Source organism: Lepidochelys kempii, chromosome 5 (genome assembly GCF_965140265.1).
Source record: "Lepidochelys kempii isolate rLepKem1 chromosome 5, rLepKem1.hap2, whole genome shotgun sequence".
NCBI lineage: Eukaryota > Metazoa > Chordata > Testudines > Cheloniidae > Lepidochelys > Lepidochelys kempii.
The window spans coordinates 55,492,553-55,512,902 of NC_133260.1; positions in this window are offsets into that span (position 1 = coordinate 55,492,553).

Consider the following 20,350-nt stretch of genomic DNA (forward strand, 5'->3'; position numbering starts at 1 on the left):
CTGCATAGGGTTACTAGAGAAGGTTTCTTCCCCCCAAACCCTTCTTGCATTTCCTGCATAAAGCCCATGCTTTCTGTGGGGAGAAGGAAGGTTTGGACCTTACAAATTACACTGAAATTGATATATTTGTGTTTGGTTCAAAAGAAATAGGAAGCTTGCTCAATTAGCTGGGTGAAATACGGATATTTAAAAATATTACAGACAATCTGACATTTATAACAAGTTTCCATTCTTGGCTATAAGTACAAAGCTATTATTATAAACACAAAGAAAAATTAAATTAGGTAAAGTGTCCATTAGAAAGACTTCTTGATCCAAAGGAAATTCTCCCCTTGTCCTTGCTATCTTACAAAGACTTATTCAAGGCCTATCTTCATGCCTTAGAAAAGGCCAGGAAAATAGAGGAGAATTCCAACAAACCCCGAAGGTCACTAAATCAGGCTATTAGATGAAGATGGGGGAAGGATATTCCAAAGTTGAAGCCTCTCACTGTGAGCAGCCCTTCATCAGCCTCTCTGTCAGGAGAGAAAAGCGTTATGTTGTTAATATTGTGTTACTTGACCTCAGCTAACCCAGATATTCACATTGAATACCACTGTGTATGCCAGCTTTCTCCAAAATTTTATGTTTTAGCAGGTTGAAATCTTTGTTTCCGCATAGATCATTGTTTTTCATTTTGTCACCTTATTGTGTTAAGCATTCGTTCTCTCATGGTTAGGAAAGTTGCAGTGTGTGTATTACATACTGTTAGAAATGTCAGTATAGATTTAGAATAAAAATAATTGGCAACTTTTTTTTCAAACTGTCAGGAAAATAACCATTCTTCTATTTCAACTATAAATTGTGAAAACATGGGCTTACACTATAAAACTAGAAACACCAAAAAAACTTCTAATTTAAGTTAGACATTTTGCATGGTAAATCTAGACAGTGTAAATTTTCTGCCCATTTGTTTATATTGAAAAGATAAAATAGTATATTATGGACAAACTGGTAGCAATACTTATATTCAGGTTGCCCTAGCACTTTCTATTTTTAGTCCATATTTTTATTTACTTATAACTATTCAAAACAAAGTTACCAGGCTTACTTTCTGCCTCAGGAATAGAGATGCCTTTTGCAGTCCCTGTGAAAATCCACTGAGATTTGGCTGAATTACAGGTCTCTGAAAATTATCAATTACACATACTCAGTAAAGTTTGTTAGAGGCTTGCTGCTAAAATCTCTGAACACTGAGCCTGCTCTGAGCATGTTCTGTAGATCTCCCTACATTCAAACACCACTGAGACTCCAGTCTTCATTGACCTACACAGCACACACAGTGATCTAACTCTGGATAGGGGGATTCATCATTAACAGGCATCTTCAGCTCTAACCAATGAACAAGTTCACTGGTTTGGAAGCCATGAAAAGACCATAACATTTCACCTCAGCTGTTCCCTGATCAGTGTTAATTTTGTGCAACTCTTCACAGCCCTTATGATTGAGCAATGCCTCAAACTCCTACCAAGAAGCAGGCAAATATCATTCACTTGCTTTACAAATCAGGTAACTAAGAGGCTAAACAGGGTTATTTCATTGGCAGAGCTGGGAATAGAACTCAGGTCTCTAACCTGTTGAATCTCATCCACTTAGAATTGGCACATTAATTCCAAAAGGCAGCATGACTCGGTTTGGCTCTGCTGCCTGTAACCATAAGGCCATATTCATCTCCAGAGACAGAAATAGAAAATGAAATTGTGATTCCCATTGTCTAGCAAGTAGTTGTGTAAGTCACTGGCAAAGTGTGCATCACTTCCCTCTCTAGTGGCTATTAACAGATAAGAGCACAGCTTACTAGTGCTACCAGTTCCTCTTTTAGTCTATGTGGTAGAACTCTTTGCTGTGGATGCAAAAAGCCTGCGCTCCAACACTGCTACTGACCTATGGTGGGTCCACATGATGGAACCGCTGCTGTTCGGGGATGAGGGAGAACGGACTCCTTTTCCTATTTTGCTTTAAAAAAGAAAAAAAAGCCTAGGAAATTACAAAAAATATTAAAGGAATGTTAAGGTTGCAAAGCACAGCACTCAGAATTTAAGATTTTCTAGAGTTACAGCTGCCTGTCCAACCTTAGCTTTTCCTCCTTGTGGACATACTTTATAATACAGTTTTAATAGCATGCTCACATACTATTTGTTCTACAAAAAGAAAAGGAGTACTTGTGGCACCTTAGAGACTAACCAATTTATTTGAGCATGAGCTTTCGTGAGCTACAGCTCACTTCATCGGATGAAGTGAGCTGTAGCTCACGAAAGCTCATGCTCAAATAAATTGGTTAGTCTCTAAGGTGCCACAAGTACTCCTTTTCTTTTTGCGAATACAGACTAACACGGCTGTTACTCTGAAACCTATTTGTTCTACGAGATCCTTTGCCTCATTCAGGTCATAGGATGAGCAATGAATACAGAACAAAAAAAAAGGCATATGCTGCTACATCCAGATGGGCATACAGGATCCAGAACTCAGAATTAACTTTATAAATAGGCACCTCTTATAGGAACTTTCACTGGCTTCCTCCAGATACTCAGGTCATCAAATTACCTGGGGAGACCACAGTAAGAATGCATAACCCTAAAACCAGCAATCATCTGATCACATCTCTACTCTAGAAGACTTTTTGCCATTCTACCTTTCATACTGATGTGCAGTTTCCCAGCTGTATTTTAAACCCACTCTTTAATGTCTTATTTCTGACAGGTGGTTCAATTGTTCCAAGCTCAGAAAGGGGAGGGTGTGGGAAAGAGAGAGAAAGGCGCTGGTTGGATGATTAGTTGCTGGGGGGAAGAGACAACAAAGGGATGGAAAGTGAGTTAAAAGGGCTAGTTTAATGAAGCTGAAATCAATTATGAGCCAAATAATCTGGGAGGAAGAATTTAATCACAAAAAAGCAGAATTGTTTAAGAACACTTTACTAGATGCCCCCCCCCCAAAAAAAAATTGAGGAAGAAGGCTGTAGTGGATAAAAAAACTGACTGATATATAGGGGAAGTGATGACAGCTATATATAGCAAATGGAAGAAATGGGAAGTTGATAGTAATTAATATAAATCAGAACCTAGAAAATTGATAAGGAAAGCAAAAGGGACGCAAGGAGAAATCTATGGACAGAAAAGCTAAGGACAATAAAGAGGAGTTTTAAAGTACATTAGCGACAAAAAGAATCCTAACAATGATCTATTACTAGATGGAAATGGTAGAATTATCAATAATAATGCAGAAAAGTAACTTGATTACAGTCTATAAATATCTAAATAGGGAACAAATATTTAATAATGGGCTCTTCTATCATCCAGATGGGAAGCATTGAGGGTAATTAACCATCAGAACAATTTACCAAGAGTCATGGTAGATTCTCCATCACTGTCAATTGGATATTTTTCTAAAAGATAAGCTCTATGAATTATTTTAGGGAAGTTCTGTGGCCTATGCTATACAGGAGATCAGGCTAGATCATCACAAGGGTCCCTTCTGGCCTTGGAATCTATGAATCTAAGTGAAATTGGGTGAAATTTTTTGGCTGAAATTTTCTATTGGTGAAAAATGCAGATTGAGCAACATCAAAATGTTTCATGAACTGATGGCAGTTTCACCAAATATTTTTGGTCAGAAAAAAAACAAACAAAAAAACCAAAAAAAACCTAACAAATAAATCTGAAGATACAATCTCAAAGCAACATTTCAAAAATATCAAAATGCAATGTTTTAACCAAAAAAAATCAAAATAACTTCAGTTGTGAAATGTCCTTTAACCTTATTATTAAAAAATTAAATGATCAAAATAAAAATGAAGTATTTTGATATGGTTGAAGTGATAGGTTTTGTTTGACTAGCAATGAGTTTTTTTTCCAACTTTTTGATTTGGTCAAAAATTTCACTTTCAGTTAAACAAGATTTTTTCCCCCCAGAATTTTCAGTGAACAGATAAATCCATTATTCACAAAGCTCTAGGGATGATTGCACCACCATATAGCATTATATTAGAAGATATGAGAACAGTCAGAAACCACAGGGAAAAAAGTTGAGCATTTGCCCCCTTTTTCAATGAAAAACAACCAGTGCCAGTGTTAAGCAGCCACTGTCATTTGTGTCTGTATGATACTGTCACAAATGTGATCTGTGAAGCCCTCTCACTCTACATGCAAGAGAGCTATTGGAAAGGCATTTTCCATGAGGGGCCTTCAGCTTTGGAATCCACTCCCCCCTTTGGATCAAATTACCCTGAAACTATTCACCTCAAGGGCATACTGCAAAGCCTGTCTTGTTTTGCAGACACTTGTGTTAGTAACTAGTAATACTGTGAACACCAGCAGAACAGAGAAATGGTATGACAAAACCTCTAGTGCTGGCAGCAGTCAGTCAAGTGCCATTTGCTTGAAAGGGATGCAAAATGCTGTTACTTCTAGCTTCATTACCTTCCACTTCACCTACTTTCATCAGGAAGAAACGCACAAACAGAGGGACTCGTTCAAAGTCCAGTGAAGACAGTGGTAGTGGTTTCTATTGAAATCAAAGGGCTTAGGATCAGCCCACATTGGGAGACTGAGGCATCACTTCCACGGGTTGGGACAAAGCAGGATATACACATTATCAACTAAATAGGAAAAAAATCTAATAGTTACTTTTCTTCTATTAATAGCACAAATCATTGTAGACAATATAGCTATTTATGACTCCCCATCCCCCTCATACATTTTTGGCGTAGAGCAGAGCCTGAATCAGACCCACAACCAATTTTCCCTGATCCTTTCATCCTTAGCTGGGAAGACCACCAGAAAACCTTTCGGCCTCCTTCAATATTGGGTGACAGTGCTCTCCTGCTCGCTTCTCCAATTTATGCTCTGCTGATTTCCTCACATAAGAAGAACTTTGTTCGACCCAGGGCATTTAGCAATCAAATATATAATGACCTGACTGTGATCAGAGGTCACCTGCATATTCATGCTCTCATGCCCTTTGTGATTCTTCTACTTATATAGACTATTACTTTGAGTTCATGATAAGCCATGATCACAAGGTAGGTTGAATTCATATTCCTCCATCAAGTAAAGCTGAATAAAAAGTGGCTGTCATAATGATTTCTCAGTTTCATGGGGGAATTTTTTCCTTTAAAAGTTGTAAGGATTTCTGGCAAAATAATAGCTTCCATCATGGTTAATTCTTTTACATGTTTAGGTACATTTCATAATAATTATGGAAATGAAACATGGTTGTCAATGATGATGATCTCATTAAAATTATTTTTTATGCTAGAGTAAAAAGCATTATGTTCAATCCACAAAAAAGAAAGTATTTCATGCATTGACCCTTTGCTTCCAATACTGCAAAGAATTAAAGAAATCTTTATGACATTTCATAAACTCAAGGTAGAGACCTCTTTTGAGCTAACCAGCAGCACGGACTTAGAGGGCTCTGGGATACACAACAGAGGGCAATTCAAGTCCCATTTTAACTCAGCAGGAACAAATGAGAGTGCTGTGACCAACAGAAGAAGAAAATGGGAAGAAGCGACAACAAACAGATGTCCAATTTCCCTTAGTGCAATATGAAAATTATTAAAAAGTTATTAGTGTGCACACAGGTGCTTCCATTTCCCCCGTTTAGTTTCAAGATGCACCAATATTTACATGGACTTCCTTGCAGACACCAAAAGGGAGGACCTTGCATTTTCCACAAAATGATGAGTGTCATTTAAGCCCTTAATTGGCCCAGTGAACAGGTCTTACATATGTACCTAATGAATCCAGTCTAGCTATGGCATTTCTACTGCACCTACCAGTAGTAGACAAACACAATATCACAATGGACTGATTCATATTTTGCGGGGGGCGGGGGCAGGGGGAGAAGAGAATTTACAAATCTTCCTCTTCTTCTATGTTGATATACAGGTAAAATGAACATACACTTAGGGAACTAGTTTCAAATATTAAGAGCTGCATTGTGTGTTTATTAAGTTTTTAATAGTCTTTCAAATAAAACAGACTAGCAATCAAACTAATTGATTTCAAACAAACAATCTGTGGAATGTAATCATCTGTGAGGAAAGACCATATGATGTATAGTGAACAGTTCAGACTCACATATAAGCTGCTCACATTTGAGATATTAGGAAACTCAGCACTTGAACTAAAACCACCAATCATAATTTAGACATTCATTTCAATCCATTTTAGATGCCCCATAGTCAATGAGTGAGTGAGTGAATCACCTTATTTTAACTAAAAGAATTGTTTAAAATATTAAAATTGATAGTAACAATAATATCATTGACAAAATAAAATGGAGAGAAGTCAAACACTTTTGGTAATGACAGGGTTTTAGCAATTAATTGTGATGAAACCAGGTTAGGTATATAGTTCAAAAGACATGATACAGTTAAATTTGAAGGGGTTTATTATCCATACACACTACTTAAGACTTGGTTGTTTCAGGCTAATTTCTCAAAAACTATGCATGCCTGTAATGGGAAATGAGAAAGCAAACAGATGTTTGAACATACAAACACATACAGAATTAATCTATAAAAAGAAAAGGAGTACCGGTAGACTAACAAATTTATTTGAGCATAAGCTTTTTGCGAATACATACTAACACTACTGCTACTCTGAAACCTAGAATTAATCTATGTATATCAGATGTAAATGAACAGGCAAGTGTATATATTCACACATTGACAGGCCAAATAATGACACATTGGAAATTTTCAATACATGTGAGGGCAGTTATGGAAAAAGCATAGCTATTACTAGATCAAACACAAACTTAAAATACCCTTTGTGCCTTGATTATTAGGTTGACTTCATTTGCTTAGTTAAAAACAAAAAACAAAACAAACAAAACAAAACCCTACACTACACCTTGTGCCATTATGAAAATTATATCAGAGAAAGAAGAGAAGTCTTAGAAGGACCTATCATTACAAAAGGATTTATAGAGTTGATAGCTTTATAAATAGATTTTAAAAATACACTTCATTTGGGATCTTGGTGTTAAATTGGAGTTAGAAGAAGGATGATCCTTATAAAATAAGAACTGGGCCAAACCACAATCTCTTATTTATGGATGAAACAAAAATCTTCACTAAGATTCTGATTGATTTCTTTCACTTACATGAAAACTTCTTTCTGTTCCCTGGATCTTTCCCCCACCCGCTCTCTAACCCTGAACTTCAAGGAAGAATGATCAAGTACTTTACATATCCAGCCTCTCTCTTTGGCACAAAGTCTCCTCATGATATTTTGAAGGAAAGACAATGGCGATCTCTAGGGTTTAGTGATTCCTCATTAAAAATACTCTATTAAGTATAAGTAGACTGGATAGAATGATGATTGCTGATTTGATTAAGTATAGTGAAAGGACACAGTAGCTAATAGCACTTTTATTTCCATCTGCTAATTCTGACTTCAAACAATGACCACCACCACCTGCGTGTGGTTCAGGGAGCATTCATGTAACACTAAGGAGAGTAAAGACATTGACAATAGAACATTCAGTTATACAGGCCCTATGAACCACAAGGCATCTATACCTGATTATTCTATTGTCACTTCCTTTACTCTCATTAGTTTTCACTAATGCCCTCCTGAACAACCCTGGAGAGAGAATGTATGAAAAACCACTTCCTTGGTCAGGTCTCAAAATGTCTGGTTGGGAATTTGGAACAGGTCAAATACACCTGGATGGAAGGGGGAGGTCAAAAGAAAAGTGATAGAAGAGTGAAGGCACACACATAAATGTTCAAATTTTCTTCTTTGAGAGCTCAAACTAGAAGACTCCCAGGAGCCACTTCTCCCTTCACTCTCAGTGCTCCTTTGAAAAAGCAGGGAAAAGATGGGCCAGTGGCTCAGCGGGGGAAGGGACTGGGAAATCATGGCTGGCAGATAATTTTAACTAGTCATCTGAGCTCAAGTAATCATCTCTTCTTCCTTCATCGCCACACACCAGCCAGCTATTTCCCTCATGCACTCTTTAGTGATTAATACACGAGCACTTGTGCCTATTAGTAAGCAGTACTTGAAAGAGGAAGAGAACACCTCCTCCCCCAGGCTGGGAAAAAAAAAAAGTCCTCACTGAATCACGGCAAGAGTGGGGGAAGAAAGAAAAAGACCATAATGAGGTTAAAATTAAGGCTGGCCAGAACTGATGGGGCTGGGCATCCTCACCCCCACCCTAGCTCTATTATGCATGACTTCAGGTAAGTATCAAGCAAGGCACACTTACAGGTGGATAAGGGAGACACAGTTAACTTTCCTCTTCCTCCATCTTCCTAAATAAATAAATGAATGAATGTATAAAATAGAGGCTTAATTTGCACCTCAACTAGATATATGGCAGGAAAAATTCTAAGAAAGACAGCCATACCTCTCCCTCCTACTTTTTTTGGTAGCAATTAAGACACTAAAAATGAATATCAGATAAGAGAACAGGCTTCTAATCCCACTATCACTTATTCTGAGCATCTGCAAGCACTGGTACAGGAGAAAGAAATTTTGTGTTGGAGTGTAATTGTACGGCCTTTGTAGCCTGTCTTGAGAATTGTATTAGCTGTAAATGGAGAAGCTATTGATTTTGTAAAGGAGACAGATAGCTGCATTATATCTAAAGAGAAATAATCCTACTATTAAAAACAGCTGCTGCTATCCCAAACTGTTTTGCAAGCTGAGCTCTGCATTGATTTTAACAATATTTTGTTACAAGAAATCTCTGACTATCATCCAGCAGGCTGCGTGTTTAAAAGACAGATATTCGCTTAATACGGTATGAAGAAGGAATTGCACTAATACTGGACAGCCTCTGATTTTACATATAAAAATGTAGAAGCTTCAGCGTATCTTTAAAGTATTTCTGTTAAAAAAAATTGTATTAAACAAAAAATTCTAAACTATCTGGATTAAATACCCAGATTCATTTTATCACATGTACAATTAAGCTTGTTTTTTCCCATGAGACAGAAGACTTCCCCGGAAGGAACTCCAAAAAGCTTGAAAGGTGTGCACATTAATACGTTAACATGACCAGTGTCTGCCAGCGATTAGTATGTGAAGTTCTATTACATAAAAAAATGCATGAGAGATACCGATCTATTTGTTCATCATTTGGTGCTATAGAATTAATCAGAAGGGAAACATTATAGACACTAGCTCTGTAAAATGAATATTCTATTTACAGATATTTCCCACTTGGCAAATACACAAACATGCTCTCATGCCACTGTCTTTCCAACCACTACCAAAAAAGCTATAATGGAAGGAGATTTTATACACATATACTCACACAGTTTTATGAACTGTTTAATCTAATTATATACGCACACCTCTACCCTGATAGAACATGGTCCTTGGGAGCCAAAAAATCTTACTGTGTTATAGGTGAAACCGTGTTATAGAGAACTTGCCTGCCCAAACAGCCTGGCCCCGCCTCCGACCCCCACCTACTTCCCGCCCCCTGACTGACCGCCTCAGAACCCCTGATCCATCCAACCCCGCCCCACTCCTTGTCCCTTGACTACCCCCTCCAGAGACCCCCCCCATCCCCAATCATCCCCAGGACCCCACCCCCTACCTAACCCCCCTGCTCCCTGTCCCCTGACGGCCCCAACCCCTATCCACACCCCGCCCCCCAGAGAGCTGCTTTACTGTGTTATATCCAAATTTGTGCTATATGGGTGTAGAAGTGTATTTGTATATTGCTGCTCAGCTGTAGGGATATGATTGCTTTCCATAAAGTATAGCTAAACACAGAACATGAAAAACTAATCTTATAAATTAGTAGTAACAAATGATAATTTTCATAAACATTTCCTAGTTCACATAAATAGGTAGTCAAAATTTAATCATTGGGGAATATTGTTTAAATGTAATCACCAGGTTCTCCATTATAAAAACGGATGTGTCTCTAGTGGGTAATAGTAAATCTACAATATACATTAACAGATCATTTTAAAATTAGAACAGCATGAGATCAAAGCCTCATTTCCTTCTTTTTGAAAAGCTTGCAAAGCTAGTAAGTCTATGGCAAGTTTAACTCAAATCAGCAAAGATTGAAATATATAAAGGTTAATCACAAATCTGGCCCTAACTATTTTTTCCATAGGTGTGCAAAACATTAATTTGCTCCCAAACTGCCAAGTTATATATACTATGATCAAATCATTATGCACAGGGCACAGATTTGGAGGAAGAACATTCATATTTAACTGACTTATTTTGCATTAGAAAGGTGTGGGGTGGGGAAGAATAATCTTTACAGAATCACCAGTCTCCTCTACTGTGGGAGGAACAACCAGAACCCACCAATTCATTTTACAGAGGAAATAAAATAATTGTCAGATAATTTGCATTCTGCTTCTTTTCAAACCATTCAAAACCAGCAAACTAGAAGTGAAAGGCATCCAGTCTTTTATTCTTGAGCTTTAGGTGGGGTTGGAAGTCTAATGCAGACAGAGAAAAACAGGATTTACTATATTTAAGTTTGCTAATGATGCTGCTTGCTGGGAAAAGCCCCATTTATTTGGGTGAATGTATACCCACACAATACATGATAGTTTCCTATGGTACTGGGAATTTCTGCTACTCAGGAATCAGTGGAACCCAAGCTGCCTGTTACCCAGAAAAAATAGTGGAGTTCCAGAAGGCACGGTAAGAAGGAATTATCATTCTAATCCACAGGGAGGAGCATGAGGGAGGGAATCTTCCCCACTGCACACTAGAGAATGGGCATGTCAGGTCTGCTTACCTACTTTTAGATGTTATCAGCTTCCCACAGTATTTATTTATAATGTAAACATTTCTATTTTTATTTTTATTTGCTTCTGAAGAAAAAAAAAGACAGAAGTGATCAATTATAAATTTTTACTAATTAAAAAAAAGAGCTTAAAGCTGTTGCCAATCTTTGGGGATCTAATTAAAACCCTGTCTCAGCTTGACTTCTTTGATATCACTGGAATACACACTGCACTGTGTATCTGGATGTTTCCAGAAGTTGAACATTGCATCCATCTGAGTCTAAATATGGGCTCTGGTTATATGCTGCAGAGCCATGTGCACTTACTCCCAGAGAAGTTCTGTACCCAGAAGCAGAATCATTGTGGAGGATGATTTCAAAGGCTCTAACGGATTTAGGAGCACAAGTCTGATGAAGGTGTTTTTGAAAATCTTCCCGTATGATATTTTTGTAGTAATTACCAGCTCTGGTTATGTGAGATACTATTTCCTTTAAAACATGTTAGTAAGAGGTATTCACTATGATGGATTTGCTGTCTGTCTATTTCCCTTGGCCGAGGCAACAGGAACACAATATTAGGATTTGTTTTGAATTATGAACTGAAAATCTGGTGTATTGAGGACTGTGTTGAAACTGCAAGCTACCACTTTAAGAGTGTGTGGGGAGAGGAAGAGTTCCTAGTCCTGCCCATAGCGAAGGGGCTCTGCAGGGAACCATATGATGGAATCAGTCAGTCTGGAAAAAGCAAGCCTGGGGTGAATTGTGCCAGCCTGCTTTGCCTGTTTCTGTTTTGGGGATCTGGATTTGTATTTGGGATTGAAAGAAAATAGTATTACATTGCAAAAGCATTTTATGGATTTATCTAACTTCTGTATATGTATGGTATGAAAAAAATGAGTGTACATTTTATTTGCAGTCTTAACAACTTTTAGCGAGTTGGTTCCTGCACGTGTGAAACAATCAGTTGCAGATGCCAAACCTGAGCATAGTCTGTTTTAGGTGATAACTCTTGGGTTATTTGAGAGAAAAGAAAGCTTTAGAAGTCAGGGTAGCTGAATGGTAGGATATTTGTTTATTCAAAATTGATGCTGTGGTATAGTTAGTGGTTAAAGTAGATTGAAACAGGTGCGTGAATTCTCACTAAACCAAGCCAGAAGAGGGTTACAATGAGGGGACTACTACTTCCCAAACCAAGGAGAGAAGGGGGAGCATTGCCCCTGATCTAGCAGAAGAGGGGATGCACAGCTCCCCCTCACCTTTACCCCACATACGGTCTATCAGCCTGGGCAGTAAGTATTCAGAAGGGTCGGATTCTTTTCTTCTGCATTGGTACCACAGCTTCAGTTTTATAAAGAGAGGAAATAACTCTCAGTAAATATTGAATTATTTATGGATTGGGGAGATCATTTTATGAACTGTTTATTTAATCTATTTCAAATACATTGTTGCATTATCCATGTGCCCAATTCCATTTTCTGATATTCAGGTCTCTCTCATTTCCTCGATACTCCCAAACATGGCTGCTTGCAACAATAAATAATGTTACACTGATCTCATTCTCAGTGGTAACCGAATGTGTTTCTGAGGTACTTTTTACCTGAAGTACTGAGTTTTCTGATGGCTCAGTGACTCCACTGGACTGAATTTTCCCTCATTCTTCAATGTACGGTAGGCCAAACCAGTGAACCTTAAAGTTAGGAGAAGAGCTTTGGCCAGATTCTGTGACTTCCACACTCTCCATGACTAAATCATAACCGTATTCACGGGTACATGCATGTAGGTCCAACTCCCACCCCTGAATAGGGGGTTCCAAGTAATGCCTCTGCAACTGGCTCACTGCTGCTGCCACTCTTTCTGCCACCACTCACTGCCACTTCTGCAGTGCTGCATTCTGAAGTCCCCACAGTTAGCCCAGCTCTTAGTGATTTCACTGGATAGTGGGGAAACCTCTGTGCTACCACCTCTTCATTGTCTTTCACTCCAATGCTCTCCCAGGTTTAAGACTTAGCGCCCAGACCTCATCATCACAGATTTCAGCTCTAGGAATCACCGAATAGAAAAAAGAACTCCCAGTTGAGTCTAATCAACTCTGTCTCTAAACACTGGAGAAGTTAGGATCAAATGATGTCTAGGACTCCTTAGGCAGAATCCATCCCATCAGAGTACATCTGCTGTCTCCATTCCCTCTTATCTTCACTGGGATTGAACATTGCTACCCCCTGCTTAGCAAGTGAAGTTCAGTTTAGGGTGACACCCTCAATCAGGGCATGCTCAGTACAGTTCTGCTGCCCTACAATAAGGATAACAACATTTCATTATCCATACATTCCATATTAAAGTTGTAACCCCAAACCAGCCAAAACTGATCACTTCGGCAAAACAGGTCTGTCTGCTGAACACCTAGGCAGAGTAGGTATGTCTACGTAAATATGGTTTGCTCCTGAAGTCTTTTCCCCCAGTGCATGGCAAGCTGTCAGGGGAGAGCTCCTTTAGGCCCTGCTAACATTAACTACATTGAAGAGATAAGGTGAATTCAGTTCAAAAGCTAAAAGCAAATAGTACAAGCATGACATTTTCCAACCAGCATTACTTCATTTATGAAAAACTATCCATGCTTGCAACAAGATTATGACTCCAAGTGCGTATCTCTCTTCAGCTCAGAAAATCTATGAAAGTTATTCAATGGTCAATACCCTTATGTACACTGAGTAATATCTTACTCCTTCACTAGTTCCATTGAATTCAATGGGATTATCTGTGTAGTAAGATTATATTCAATATGGGTAGATGTATCAGATTCTGGCTCTAAGAGTTTATGAGGTTACTGCCCAGCAAAATAGATATAAATCAAGGCAGATGAGTTCATTAGAGAGCAAAATCAAGCTATTTTCCACTAGAATGATTATAACAGAGGGATGAAAAAATGGAGCGGAGGCAATCATGAAGAACATTGAAAAAAATCTTTCAAAAGCATTGAAAACAGAAATGAGACTAGACTCAGAGTAAGGTGATACACTGAACTAAGGATATCAGAATATGATTCTCAATGATATAAGAAGGTATCACATGTTAGCACATAAATGTAATAAATACAAAACACTACTGGGCCACGTACCTTTAAGTTTTTTTCTCTTAATAATGTTTTGATGGTTTAAGCTTCGGAGTCTGGTTCATGGACTCTGCAATTATTCTGCCACTCAAGATCAGTCATTGAAAATTAGATATTTCATTTGGATTTTTGCCTATTGTACACCAGTACATAATTATTGAAAACCAGTGTATTGTGATATATAGTCATCTGGAAGCAACAGAAAAACCCATAAAAATAACATTGAATAAAAGAATGGACAACTGCTGTCAACAAAAATGTGTTTATTGATAAAATCTGTCTGCTTTTAGAGATATACCTCAGCAATAGAAAGTAATTTAAGCACTCAGTGAACTGTGGTAGGAGCTGTAACAAATAGTTTAACATTCAAAACTATAACACAAAATTTGGATCAGATTCTCATACAAAAATCAGGTTTAAAGGTCTGAACCAAAAGCTCAGAAAAGTAAATGAGAGTCTTTCCATTAACTTGGAAAGACTTTGCTTTGGCTCTAAAGGATATACAGTGTAAAGTTGTGGGGGTTGGGATTCTTTTTGTTGTCAACATTCACCAAGTGAGCCTGGGCAGACTTATACACAGTACAAGAGACAAACGATTCAGACTACATTTTGGAGATTCTCTTCTTGTTCTCTTTCTTGGGTACTTTAAGATACTACTACATACTTACCTAAAAAGGCTGTTTTGGAGGCTTCTCCACACTCAGTCCATCTGATTTCCTCTTTGTTTTTCAGATCTTTTGCCGAGAGATTTTGTTGTTGTTACAGCCAAAAGATCAGATTCTCAGCTTGTGTTCATTGATGTCAATAGAGCAACACTGATGTTGAGGATCTGGCCTAAAGCCTCCCATAGTATTTACACATATCATTCCAAATGACTTCAATATTTGTGTGTGTGTGTTAAACTGAGGGTACACTGGAGCTGCAGATGTAATTTCCAGCTTAGGTAGACATACCCATGTTAGTTCTGATCGAACTAGAGTGCTAAAAATAGAAGTGTAGTCATGGATGTGCAAGGTGTGGGAGAGGCTAGCCACCCCAAATACATATGTATGGTCTCAGATGGGATCACACTTGAATCAGCTAACTGCTTGCGCCACCACAGCTATATTTCTATTGTTAGTACTCTAGCTCAATCAGAGTTAGCACATATATGTTTACTCAGTCTGGAAATTACAGCACCAGCTCCAGAGTATAGATACTGAGTGCTGAATTTGGCAGCCTTCAGCACTCAGTTTGTGCTCTCCCCAGTCCTGTTTTATAATCAAATCCACGATCTTGGGAATGGTATTCATGGATCTCCCCATCTCTTTTACAATGTTTCTCCCCGAGCCGGTTATATTTGGATGCTGTTAATCTGACTGTGGGAAGATGGAAAAGTTTGGAGATTTGCATTCCCTCAACAAAAGTTTAGTGTTCAAACAGTTAATGTTTTTAAATAGTGGGAATACACTTTTGTGAATGCTCTTAAAAGGACTGCTGCTGTTACTGGTCACAAATGACACTGTTTCTTCGTTTTCCTCCACTGGAATATTAAATGAGCATTATTAGAGGTCTCACTCAGTGTGTTCTCAAGACAGCCCCTCTTTGAGAACCTTTTTTACTCTCTTTTGCTGTCTCAACCTGTGGAACTCTTTGCCAGAGGCTGTTCTGAAGGCCAAGACTATAAACAGGGTTCAAAAAAGAACTAGATACATTAATAGAAGATAGCCATTGATGGTCCTATTAGCCAGGATGGGCAGGGATTGTGTCCCTAGCCTCTGTTGCCAGAAGCCGGGAATGGGTGACAGGGGATGGATCACTTGATGATTACCTGTTCTGTTCATTCCCTCTAGGGCACCTGGCACTGGCCACTGTCAGAAAACAAGATACTGCGCTAGATGGACCTTTGGTTGTTCTTATGTTCCTTATATGTGATCACGTAGTTTTGTTCTTAAGCCTCAGCTGATGGAGATGTAACTCAGATGGTACTCATTTGGGGATAGAAATATTGAGTGAATGTTTTCCAAGAGGGGCCATTGTGGTGAAATTAGACAATCCCTTAGTTACTGTCGTATAGCAATGCTGGACCACATGCTTTCATATTGTGTGATCTGAATTTTTAAGTTAACCTTGACATTGGATAGCCAAAGAAAACTTTGCTATAATCAATTGAGATTTAGGGTCCAATTCTCCATTCACACAGGTATATTGCACAGAACACTATTCGATGTAACAGAATTATGCCTGATTGAAACCAAGCCAACCACATAAACAACAACAACAAAAAGGCCCATGGCAGGTGGAAAGGTGAAGACAGACATCCTAGAGTATTTCCAGCTGCAACTAACTTGCATTCACTCAAAAATACATTTACATAAATGATATTCCCAAGAAAGTCACCCTTAATGTGTTCTTTTATGTGATGAATTATTTAGCAGACATCCCAGGTATTTATTCACACCATAAACTTATGACTTTACCCAGAAATCAAGGTTGTCATTGATTCTAAAGCACAAGTCCTCATCTTATCCAAAGTCAGCATAGTAATGAAGGTCCACGTTTATACCACACATCACAATCTGGCTTAATAAGGCCAAGGGTAATTCATTCTTGTTTTCTGACTTGTTTTAGAATGCCTTGCAGATAAGAAACATTTGATCTGTGTTTTATGGGATTATGCAGCTTCTGAATTCTACACTGGGCAGGTGTTTTGCTAGTGAAGCAGTGTCAAAACAATATTGACTCACAAAGCAGAAATTTCAGATCAGATGCACATTTTAAGAGAGAGCCTTGCAAAAGTGCACAAAGGATAAAAGTTTTTTCTGTTTGCCTCGGTACTGCTCAGAGGCATATCATAAATTTTTGCCTTCTGCCAAGCACAGAGAATTTTCCAGCAACAGCTCATAAGAAATATGCCAAGGCCAGGGGCAGTGCAGTACAAGGAAAATGAACATTATAATAAAGAATAGCTTACCCAATATTTTCATTGGTTACTAGAGTAAAATATGAGGAGTCATTTTGTTAGTTGAACTGCTGAATGAAAGTTCAATTACCTCATCCGCTGTATAAAGCAATAAGATAATGGCACAGAAAGATATATATTTTTAAAATGATTGTTTTCTCATTTTTGGCAAGCTGTAAATGCATCTTAAAAAGAAAATAAACATTCCCTATTTTTTGTGGGGTGGCCCACTGAAATCATAAGAGGAAAGACAACTAGTACCGTCAAAATATGCTTTGAGCAGTTTCAGTAGGACTGATAAAGTGGAAATACATAGGAAACCATTTCTGTTACCATATGTCATTTTAAAAAAATCCCCTGCTACCAGGAAAACTCATGAGTTGAGTTTTAAGGAAATGTTCCGTTCATACTCACTCGCTTTCTGTTCAAACGAATACTAATACATGGAACTGCTGTAAGCCCTCCTGCCAAGGATTTACAAATAATTAAGCCTTGTTATAACCCCATGAGACAGATAAATACTATTATTCCCATTTTACAGACTGGAAAAAGGCACACAGAGATTGACTGACTCACCAAAAACTAGTGGGCCACATCGTGCCTGTTCCTTATGTAGGCTGAAGAAAGGGTGGAAGAAGCTTTCCTCCCCATTGTGTGGACAGCATTTTAATTCTTTAGTAGTTCTAAGAACATTACATTTCCTGAAGCGCTGCAGTGGTGGACTGAGGAGGAGATAACCAGCCCGTTTCTGTACCAGCAATCATTCATAAGACAAAGTATGTGTCCAAACTATTGGTGGACACCTTCTTTTACACATCGTTCATGACATGTTGCCCTGGAACACAGAACATCTAGGTACAATTTTTTTTATAATCACTGTATGTTATTTTAGGTCCTGATTCTGCAACCCTTACTCATGCCGAGTTGTACTTACTTATGTGAGTAGTCTCTTTGAGGTCAATATACAAGGGTTGCAGAATGGGCCGTAAATGAACTAGCTAGATCAACTGTAAGCCATAAATACAGGCAAGTCTAGAATTTACAGTGAATAACTGATCTGACTAACTTAGCAACTCTCTGCTTTTGAAATGTATCTGAAAAGTATTCCTTAGAATTTATTTGGATCCAGCTTCTGATGCCCTCACTCAAATTGAGTTTTAGTCATTCTTGAGTGATCCCAAACAACATGCAGAGCTAACATTGAAAATTTGAGCTATGTTTTTTTCTTCCCTAACTGGTCAAATAAATCACATGATTCCCTGATGGGATGATCATAGCTCTTAAAATACAGGAAAAGCTTGAAGAAGCCCACTAGATCTCTCAGGGAAAGATCAGTATTTAGGGAATTGAAGCTGAAGTCCATTGTGAGGTGGATTACAGGGATTACACTGTCAAAGGCAGTTACTGCCTCTCAGTTTCTTTGGAAAAAAATGTTTCAAAAATATTTTGATAGGGATGACATAAGGCCATTGGACAAGCTTTGGTTAGAACATAAAGGCCTGTCGTGCTCGGTCAAGCCTCATTATGCTGACAGGCAGTTCACATATTTTAGTCAAGAGCAATGGTTTTCTTTAATTAATATTCATTTCACATAGTAGTAGGAGTTTCTAAAGTTTACTATGGTTTCTTAACATTCAGGCAGTACTAGAGATTACCTCAATGACTGGGGAAAACACTCACATGGGAATAATGTTTTACTGTTCAAAAATTGCCATTTCTTTTTAGATCATTAGTTCTCAGTTTGAACTTATATACCCTGTTGTAAAAACAGTTAATTTTTTCTTAATACACAATTAGAAATTAATGACACAGAAAATAGGTTTGACATTTCAGCATGTCTCCCTTTGATCTCCTAGTCTGAGCTTTTGTAGTGCTTGATTTGCTGTATTGATGTTATACCAAGAGACACACTAACTATGCTGAAAATTATGAACCAGATGTCAGCTTCCTGGCAATGGGAAATGTGAATGCCTCTTATGTGATATATCCTGCAATATGGCACAGTGTGGATGCCAACACAATGTTAGCAACTAGGGAACACTTTCCTGCTATGAAATAACCCACACATGGTTTTTCTAAAACAAAAAATAAATAATTCTCATCTATTTAAAGATATTACTCTCAGACAAAATGAGGATTAGAAGTTTATACCTCCTCTGTTATTGCTGAAGCATGTAGACTGGTCCAATAGCCTTGTTCAACAACCGAAACAAGAGAAATTATTGTAACTATTCATGTTACATGTCCATGAAAGATCTCTGAAATAACAATTAAAAATCTCAATACTTTAGTATGTTTGGCTATTGTCATATCATACTGGTAAAGGAGCAGAAGCAAGAGATGCTTTCTTTCCAACGTTGAAGAAGGAATTGGAATAAAGAAAACAATATTGCCCCTAAACCTTTTCTATCTCATTCTTCCTACGTCATTGTAGAGCTTCTGCCTAGAATCTTCACAGGCCCAACCTCTCTGACTTACTGATACAGATTTAAAGAAACACTAAATACTTCTTTCAAAACTGTGAGGATCAGAGCTTTACTCTTTTTTTTAAAGCTATTAAATACCTACAAGAGTGAAGCCATAATGACAATTATATAAATAATAAAACACACTTTAGAAATGTCACCTAAATCACTAAGATGTGCACATGCCTACTATGCAAACTTGTGAATCTTTTGGTATAACCTTGGACCTTCTCATCTTGTCCTCTCTTCAGTGATTGTTGCTCCCCACTATCTAAAATTTAAAAGGCAAACTCTGAGGCAAGGACCATATTTTTTTTTCTGATTGTACTGTAGTGACAGACTGTACCCCTATGTTCACCATTTTTACAAAACTATGATACCTTTTGAACAAAGTATGCCTTGTAGGGTATCATTTGAAAACATATAATTCACTGATCATTTTTTTCCTGATAAAATGTGTAGCGACATTATCTGTTGTTAAGATAAGATTCTATATAAGATAACATATAATATTATAATTATATTATAATTATATAGATAATTCTATATAATACTATTCTATTGTATGATGTTATAAAACATATTTTCAAATCTGGGGAAGCAACCCAAACCAGTTCCTCAGAGACAAAGGCAAACTGATGCCTCAGCCAGCTGTCAACAAAATCAGATGAATTATCACAGTGGTTTTCAAACTGTGGGTCGTGACCAGTAGTGGGTCATGGAACATAAGGCACTGGTTTTGCAAAATCAGTGTGTGTGTTTCTAGGAGATACTTTTTATACAATACAATATTCTTCAGAAAACAGACATTCTATTAAAAAAAAATATTTTGTCAAAAACCCAATTTTCAACTGGCCTAAATACCTAATACATACCTTGATACTACAAAATTATGGATAATGTTGAATCCACAATGTTCAATCATTAATTTTATGGTGCTTTGCCTCCACAGGATTTCAAATAATATCCCCACTTCCATCTCCAATCCCCCTTTACAGCTAGCATTACATAGCTCTTATAATGCAGTTAATAAGTGTTTGCAATAATTATTTTCAACTTCCACCTATGAACAGA